This window comes from Notothenia rossii (assembly GCF_949606895.1).
Source record: "Notothenia rossii genome assembly, chromosome: 1".
In the NCBI taxonomy this organism is placed as follows: domain Eukaryota; kingdom Metazoa; phylum Chordata; class Actinopteri; order Perciformes; family Nototheniidae; genus Notothenia; species Notothenia rossii.
The window spans coordinates 50,140,719-50,150,705 of NC_136912.1; positions in this window are offsets into that span (position 1 = coordinate 50,140,719).

The following is a 9,987-nucleotide window of genomic DNA, read 5'->3' on the forward strand; positions in this document are numbered from 1 at the left end:
CACTCATCTGGTTACGTTATTACATTGACCACCACACCCCCCCACCCCAAAATAAAGGACGTATTATTGGCTTCCCCTAATCTTTTCCCCAAGCCACGCTACTGATAGATACGTTATTTTCCCCTGTGCAATTCCAGTCTCACATGTCACATCTCACATCACATCTTCATAAACAAATACCGGAAACAGACCGAAAACACTTTATTCCGAGTTTGCTTGCTTTTCTTTTTGGAGGTCATCACATAACGGCATTGTAATACACGGTTCGGCTGCATTAAATGTTACATATCTGCCGTAGTTCTCTATTTATAGAGCCCTGATGAGAAGACTTCTAGACAAACATGAGGAACTTTCCGAGGGGTAACACTGAAAACGTGACGTGGATCATAAATATATCAGCAATTAAACAACATATTACATTTATTTTCACACAATACATCTCCTTGCAGTATAAACACTAATTCGGCTGACTTTTATATTTGATCCAATTGGTAGATAGGCTGTATTTACACCATAAACGTGCACCCCTGATATAAAGGGACACCTAGTGGTTAAAGCATGTTATTGAATTTCATTATTTGTATTATTAGATATTAATAGGATCCCTATAAAGTATATTCATTACTTGTTATTCTCTTCTAATAGTTAATTAAAGACTGTATAATATGACTATCTCTTTCAAGATTTCAAGATTTTCTCAGGTTTATTGACATATATACACATGTAGTTATGCAATGAATGAAAAACTTTGTGTATACCTCCAGCAATGTTAACTATGTTGAAGCCCTTATTTTAACTGATATTATATATATGTATTATACTCTTATATAAGATGTATGTAGATAGTATAAGAAACGTGCAGAATATGACAGTTTAATGGTGGAGGTATACATAAATATTGATAGATGTCTTGTGATGCACTGTTGAGGAACCTGCGACCCAAGTTTTTCATCTCCGGCCTTGTCAGGTATTGAACAATCAATAAATAAAGAACACAGAATTATTAAATATAAAACACAGCATTTGTGTGATTATACTAAATTATTTACAAATAAACACCACTGCATATTTACAACTGTTACACTTGCTGATGTAACGCAAATATTTCCAACTTGGGATCAATAAAGTATACCTTATCTTAAGATGGTCGATGGCTACTGCCATATTTGCAAAATGTGCCTCTGAACCTTGACAATTGCATGTTACAGGCTTATCAATTAACAACAGGAGGGGTCACAAACATAAGACTAGCTGTTAAATAAAGCTCTTCTGAACTTAGCTGTCATGTGGGTATATATTAATGCTGCCCATTATGGGCACAAGCAATTTTCACCCATTTATTAATTATATGTTTTAAATGTGAGTGTTTCCTATCCCCTAAACCTCCAGGGATGTACACAGTTTAATACTGGCAACTTCTTATTAAGGGAAATACAAAAACCTCTTTTAAAACTACAACTCCCAGTAGAGACGTGCCATAGATAGAGAACATGTTGCGAAACACAATAGCCAGCATGTGTAGTTCTGGGGACAGGATGGGAGAGGGGTGGACGCGGTGGAACCGTTCAAATCCAGTTTTGGACAGTCTGCTGTGGTTCCATCCCATTTCAAGTGCTGTTCGACGCTCGGCGTAACCCTCGGAGCACACTCTCCAATCACAGAGCTTGCAGACTATCACGGGGATTGTCAAGCGAAGCGGAGAGAATACTTACTTCCGGGTGTAATATTCTTTAAAGCAAATGAGCTGCTCCGACACTCGGTCCTGACGGACTCCAACTTGTGTTTATTAATCAAACAAATAAATAAACACAAAGATAATTATGTGTTATTGTTGAGTAAATGGAGAATTACACAGGGGAAAATAACGTATCTATTGTGGTGATTGACATTATTCACCCACTATGGGTTCTGCACGGACATTTTTGTGAGCCGGACTTCCTGTCTCTGCTAGTCTTCGCTTGTGTTTTGAGGTGCTAAATAAAAGTCTAACTTGTACCTTTAATACCCCGCCTCCAACTCCCATCTCTCGGCACCACACTATGCCTCAATTTTAGATGCGGATTTTGTTAAACTAATACGTTTGCGCTGTGGACCAACACTATGCATTGACGGTGAAGGGGGTACTAATAAAGATAACACCATTTTACACAACATAACAGAAATAATATCGATAGCAACGTCCCTAGCAACCACCTTGGTAACAATGAAAACGTTGTACAGACACACTTTCCTGAAGTAATCTTCCTAATAACTAGCAAACTAAAGATCATGTACATCCACTGCACACATAATCTGAAATAACAACTCATATTTCTCGCATGAAATGACATGAAAACGCATTTTAATGGCCAAACTAACTTTAAAATAGGCATTTTGCACAGAGAATAAAACAAAGTTCGGCCATGTTTTTTTTTTCTGCAGGGAGAAATGTGAAGATCACGTGACATAGACGCCAGCCATTGGAATGAATGGTGAAAAAAAAGTAGGGATCTTACAATTTCAGAGGCGTTTTTGTCGAAATACTACTTCCTACGTTGTGGACCAAGGCAGTTATTACACGTTTTTTTGTGAGACTGGGTTGGCTATTGCTGATATTGGCAGAGAAACATGCATTCTTGTTCTCAGGAGGGGACATTGACAGAGGATTACTCAAAAAGTACACAGTAAGTACTTCATAGTACTTGTTGTGGGAGTAGTTTCACTACTAGCCTACTGAGTCCAACAGGATCGATCTCACGAAGAACTATTGGCAGAAAAAATAATAACAAACTCGATAGACGGCTGAGCTGACCCCAGTGCAGAATCGCTGTTAGTTGAAATCTCCAAACAATGTTGTCCATTTTAGACATAGGCCTATTATATTTACAGCCCTTGATAACATTCATTTTCTGGGCTCAAAATCTGTCTTGGCTGTTTTCGTTGTGAAAACAAATGGACCGTAGATAGACGGATTGACCGTCCTCATCTGCGCTCTTATTTTGAAAGACAACTTCCTGTAGCAGAATATGAAAAAACTGGGTTTTTTTTGTTTCTGTTTTCTAGTCATTTTATTTTTTGTTTTGAGAAGTAAAAAATGAAAATCATCCCGTTTTTTAAGTTTAGTAAATCCATTTTTGACCATGATAAGAAAAACTTTCAATTTCAATTTTGTTTTTTCAATTTGAAAACAAAAATCGAATATCCATTCGTTTTTTGTTTTTGAATATCCTTTTGCGAAAAGAAAATCCAATGAACAAAACATACACTGAACGTTGAACCATTGTGAGACATGACGCATGAACTTTGTCTGACTCTGCATGATCCCTGCATGGCTTGATGACTATGTAACTTGATTTTTAACATTGCTGATTCTTTTTGACAGGTGAAAGTTTTCCTGATGATGAGTCATAGTACTTTGAAATAACTTTGTAGGTGAAGATGAGTACTCTGAACTATCTTATTTGGAAAACATGGTCTCTATAGTTTGGAGGACAATGTTTCCAGGAGTGGTATAATGGGTTTATTGTTCAATTTAGTAATTTCATTTTAAGAACCATGACCTACGCACAGTAGAACAGTCCTTAGGACTAAGACACAGTTTCGGAGCCGTCTATCACCCCCAATCTCAGGGAAAGGTAGAAAGGAGGAACCAGAACATCAAACAGAAACTCAGCAAAGCATGTGAGGAGACAGGCATGAAATGGTTAGACGCCTTGCCTCTGGCCCTTATGTCAATCAGGAGCTATATTAACCGAGGGACAGGTTTCTCCCCATTTGAGCTGACCCATGGCCATCAGTTCCCGGGCCCAGGAGCCCTGAGCGTAGGAAAGGAAGTAGAGGTCATGAGTTTGAAACCTTATTGCCAGCAATTTGAGGGGTGGGTAAGACTTCTCCACACAGGTTGCTGACGCCAAAGGGGGACCCGAGGAGCAAAGGGCCAACACAGCGGAGTTCGTCCAGGCCTAGGTGGCCCAGCTCCAGGTTCTCCGGCCCCCACCGAGTGACCCAGAGGACATCTCATGCCGTCCGCCTAGGAGGAAAGGGGGACAACTGGTACCACTGGAGCCAGTGTGCGGTCGGGAAACCTCCGGCTAGGACCTTGGACGACATCAGGACGGACCTGGCTCTCGTCTAGGACTCTACCCGGAAGCCGCCATCAGTGGACTGGAGGAGCAGGATCCTGAGGACATCCATCCAGCAGATGGCCCAGAAGCCGCGGTCAGCGGGCTGGGGGACATCACGAGGAAGCAGAGGAGTCTACTTCTCTCCAATCAGATTAATCAGTTCCACCATTGAAGGAAAAGCTGCCCCTCCCCCTCCGTACCAAATGTCCTTGTTGGCTTGTGCGGAGGGAGAGGACGATAACGATGACTCAGCCGAAAAGGACAAAAATATTTTAAACATATTTTGGTCTACCTCCACTGTCATAAGAAGTTGTTATGGTGGACTGTTCCTAAAGTTTTAAAGTGCTCTAAATCCCAGCTTCTGATGGATTTATATAAATGGTGGGGGACAGACACAGTAAAAAAGAATGACAGTGGTTATGTTTCAAATGCTGTGTATAAGTTGATCTCTTGAGGTGAGATCAAAAGGGGGAATTAAAGTTAACAGATATTTTTCTAAACTGTATTAAAGTAAACATGTATTATTTTAAACTGTATTGAAGTAAACATGTATTATTTGGGACTGTTTTCAAGTAATCCTATATATATAACTTTCTCAATTACACTCACTGACCCAGCTACCACCACACACACATATTCTTTTCAAGGTTCTTTCTGGGGCCAATATATCTGTGTACAATGTTTGATTGTCTGGGAAAGAATAGTTTGTGTGAAATATTCCTTGGGAAAGTAAAGGAGTGAATTCAGGTGCAAGATAAAGATTGACTCTGTCCTTGTTTACTTCCGAAGCTCTCACGCTCTGTTCAGAAGTAAAATACTTTTTCCCAGAACTCTGATTCGCTGTATTGGGCCCGACCAGAAGTGAATCCAACCAGTAAGAACACCTAGGGGAGTGAGCAGCCGACACAACTCCTCCCCACGGACTCTCTGATTCGCTTAGGAGTGAAATCGACCAATTAGAGATTTGGGGGGGGGGGGGGGGGGGGCAGAGCAACTCTGCCCCCAAATATGTCTATGTATACTGATATTTATTCATGCACGATGCCCCCTGTTTCTGACTGGCTGGTCCCGATATCTTTATCGCACGGCTGTAGAGCGGGGAGCCCAGAGTGCTCTGTTAGGGGGTACTCTGTAACTTGTATTGGTGTTTTTTACCATTAAAATCAGATTATTGTTATAACTTTTATTCCGGTGTTTTGAACTCCTTCTTTTATTAATCTGACAAGGCTCATCTAACGGACGGCGCGGAGCGGAGGTGGGCTTTAAGCCACCACCACTGTGTTTTCTCTTACAGCCCTCATCTAGGCCCTTATCTAGACACTCATCACGACAAGTATTTAATTAAACAAAATGTAAAAGTATAGTGAATTTTTAAATGGTCAGCCTTCTTGCTGTGAGCCATGCTTGAATGTTAAAGCAACATATATGTGTTTCATGTGTTTCAGGCTGAAGCAGACACTGTGCGGGCCCTCTATAAAAGGACCCTAGTCCAAAGTATTACTTTGAATGACCTCCTCATAGAGCACCAGAAGCTGTTGATGAAAAAAACACAGCTGGAGGTGGAGAAATTGGAGAGAGAAAGACGGGTAATTTTGTAACATTCAGTCATTTATTTTCAAGTCAAATGAAAGGTGCATAAGGGGACCTTTACATCTTTTATGATACCTAAAAGAGAAATCCCTTTTCTCTTTACAGAAAAAGTAAACCAGAAAATATGTTGTTTTCTCTTTTTCCTTCAGGAATGCCTCACAAAATAAAAACCTACATAAATCACCCAAGGCCTCTCTCTCTCTGTGTGTTATTTTTGTATTGGCCAATACAACATGCAATAGCATCTCTGAGAGCCCTGCTAGTAGGGTGGTCCAGGGTGATGGGGTCTACCACATCAGGAGGTTGGGGGATTGCAGGAGGGGCCCTCTCATTCCTCATGGTTGCAATGTCAGGCCGTTATGATGGAAACCGCTCTTTCAGGGGCCACTCTGAGCCCCCGCAGGCAGGTGAATCTGGCCTTCAGTATTCCAAAGGTAATTTCTATCCTGACAATGGTTCTGGAATGAGCCACATTGAAACGGGTTTGTGGCCTTTCACCAGGGTCAGGATACGGGGTCATCAGGAAAGGCCCCGAGCAGCACTCCACTGAAGACTCCTGGAACATTTCCATAAGTATACACAAAAGGCAGTTTAAGAAGCACAAAACAATAAGAATGTACCGTTGCCATACGCTGCTCGAGTTTGTGACACAGTGATGACTCAGAGAAGATCCTCAAGTCATGGACTGGCCCAGGCCACTTTGCCTCAAGGCTGGTGATTACACACCTGAAGTCACAGGTGGCCTGCAAAAGCATGTGGGGTTAACAAGCCTACTTCCACAATAAGAGCAGTGTAGCATCGATGTGCATTTGAAATGAGTCCATGTTATAGAGAAACATAGTCCAAGTTTGAAACATGTACTGTGTGAATATTTAAATGTGTGATTTCCTTGAATCACCCAGACTTCAATGTGTGTTCTAGGGAATGTGCAAGATGTATACCTGAATGTTGAGGCTATGGAAGGATTTGCGATTAATATAGTCGCCTTCATTTTCTCCCAGGGACGCAGAGATGGGTACAGTCTATACGGCCAAGCACCCTGGGAAACCCTATGAAATAGTAGGCTGCATTTATTATTCAACAGTGTACGGCACAGGGACACAAATTCAGCCCGGGACGTTCAGACGCACCGGCCCACGCGTGCGGACCACCCTTTAGCCCGTTATAGCTTCTGGTTGGCTCTCTAGGTTGGCATTCTAGCTTCTGACTGGCCATCGGGACCTGTACGTCATAGGAATAACATTCACTGTAAAGATATAATCACATACCTGCCAAGCTGTAAAATCCCTCTTTGATCATCTGCGTGGGACATGTGCCAGGAAACACAACAAAGGACTATGTGAGCCCTGTCAGAGCATGTGTGACCTTATGAATAGCACTGCAGACAGTATTTTGCTGAGGTTCTCTGCATCCCCCATGGCATACAAAAAACTCCCGCTTGCAAAAAATCGCAAAGCAATACATACAGTCTGCGGCACTGTAAGTGCACAACTCCTATGTGTGGCATTAGCAATATGTGGCTCAAGGAGCTGAAAAAGATAAGTCAGCCCTTCTGACGAGAACCTGTATCTTTCATACAAATACTCTTCAGAGAAAGCCAAAGGGTTTAGTCTGTCCCTAAAGATCCTCTTCCGCCTGAGAGCGCCTCTCACGAGCTCCTAGCTCCACAGTGTTATCGAGAAATGGCGACGTCTTTTTCACAGAGATTTCATTGGTCGATAGAGCTTTTATTTTCATTTCCAACCTTTATTTAATCAGATTGGTCCCTTGAGATCATAGATCTCTTTTTCAAGGGAGACCTGCAGCATTTAGGTTCCACATGAAACATAAAACAATAAAGGACATCATACATTATAATTACAGGATACATTTACATAGTTAGAGACATTTACAAGTGCCCATAGTATCAACAAGCATTTCATTTAGCCTAGCTTTAAAAACATGCAAAGGAATGAGATTGCTCAGTTTCAATTCTTGCTGAAGATTGTTCCAAGCAAGTGGAGCTGCGCACATGAAAGCTTTCTTACCTAAGACAGTCCTTGCTCTTGGCAGATCTAACAATACTACATCATGCGATCTCAGACAATAGCTGCTTGCAACTCTCTGTGTTATCAGAGAGCAGATATAATACGGGAGTTTACCCAACAAAGCTTTATAAATAAACGTGTACCAATAACTGAGCCTCCCCTCCGTACAGTATGTGATGGCAAACCTGCCTTGGCATACAGGTTACAGGGATGTGTAAGTGCTTTACAATTTGTGACAAATCTCAGAGCGCTGTGATAGGCGGAATCTAACTTGTTCAGGCAATGGGCAGGTGCATTCATATACAACAAATCACCATAGTCCAGCACAGGTAAAAAGGTCACAGTGACTAGCCTTTTCCTGGCCTCAAGTGAGAAACAGGACTTGTTTCTGAAAAAGAAACCTAGCCTAACCCTCAGCTTTTTAAGCAGGTTATTGACATGAAGTTTAAAAGTAAGACAATCATGAAGCCAGATACCAAGGTATTTATAACCGGTCACCACTTCAAGTACTTGTCCTTGCATAGAAACAATATCTAAAACAGGCTCTGGTGTCTTTTTAGCTTTTGAAAATAGCATTACCTTGGTTTTATCAACATTTAAACGAAGCTTAAGCTCAGCGAGCTGAGTCTGAATTATGTTAAAAACAGCCTGTCATTTAACAACAGCCTCCTGAATGGAGGGACCTGCACAGTACATCACGGTATCATCTGCATACAAATATAAAGTAGCTTCATTCACATTTTCACCTAAACTGTTGATATATATGGAGAATAAAAGTGGACCTAAAACAGAACCTTGAGGAACACCATTAGTAATGTTTAACCACTCAGAAGACAGCCCATCAAAGTGAACACAAGATAAAAATAAGACCATGCAGTTTCTACATCAGCACACAGATCGATTTTTCCCCAATCAAACCCAAACAGATCATGAACAAAACCCTGCTCCACAAAATATTTTATGTCTCTCTTAATAATGATACGAGGTTTAAGCTTTTGAACCTTAGTGTCCCTAATTGTGGCTACAGCACAGTCGTCACTCACATCATTCGCAAATACTCCCACAGATGAGTATTTGTGGGGAACATTATTTAGAATGAGATCAATTAGGGAGGATTTATTAGGGGACTTAATGTTAGGGCGAGTAGGACTGTCAACAATCTGAGTAACATTCAAAGAGATACAAAGGTTTTTAAAATCCTCTGACACTGCAGTTAACCAGTCCCAGTTAAAATCACCAAGTAGCACTATTTCCTTGTAGTCTAGCTGCGATAAAAGATTTGCTAGCGAAGACAAGGAGTCCTTGACAGCTGAGGGGGGTCTTTAACAGCCCACCACCATGACCTGTTGCCCCTTCTATATTTAAGGCTAGAAATTCGAATTGCTTACTGATAGATTTGGAAACTAGTGTGGTTACACTGAACTTATTCTTAACATAAATGGCAACGCCACCACCTTTATTAGGCCGGTCGGAACGATACACATTATAAACATTTAAGGCAATGTCAGAGGCCAAAATAGATTTATTTAGCCATGTTTCTGATAAAACAATGACGTCAGTGTCAGTCGAGCTCACCCAAATGCGGACAAAATCTAGTTTACCTAACAGACTGCGCACATTCAAATGGATGAAACCCAACCCAGACTTAGCTTTAAAATTAGCAGGAGTAGCGATCTGACTACTACTACTGGGCGGACCAGGGTTAGGTTGTACATTTCCTGACAGTAATGGCAACAAAAAAAACAGGCATCTTTTCCTCTTAATCGACACACTGTCATCTACTCTAGAAACACCGGAAAAGTCTGCGAGAGTGTGATTTGAGCTTAAGAAGCAGTCCTGAAGAACAATCATCGCAGGAAAACAAAAAAGACAAACATATTTTGTCGAGCAGATTGTCTGTGACAGGGCAACCGGTAATTGTTTGTGCAACACATCCAAACCTTTGCAGGGGATGCACACTGCGGGTGGCAGAACAGACCTGAATCCAGTAGACTTCTCAGAATGACTAGAGATCTTCTCAGCGTCCAAAACAGTTAACAGGCACAGCAGAATCCCGATATGGGCCATTTTCCCAGACCAGCACACAGTATCCGCGATGTTCCTGGAGCAAATCAGCACAGCAGCAAAGGACAGGCGAAAGCAGCAGCGTGGAAGCGCTCCGGTCCCTCCGTGGTATCCCCGGGGTGAAAGCAGGCCTCTGCAACAGCAGAACCAGGACAGGTGGAAAGCAGGCCCCAGCCGTGGTAAAATTCTCCTCCGCACAGCAG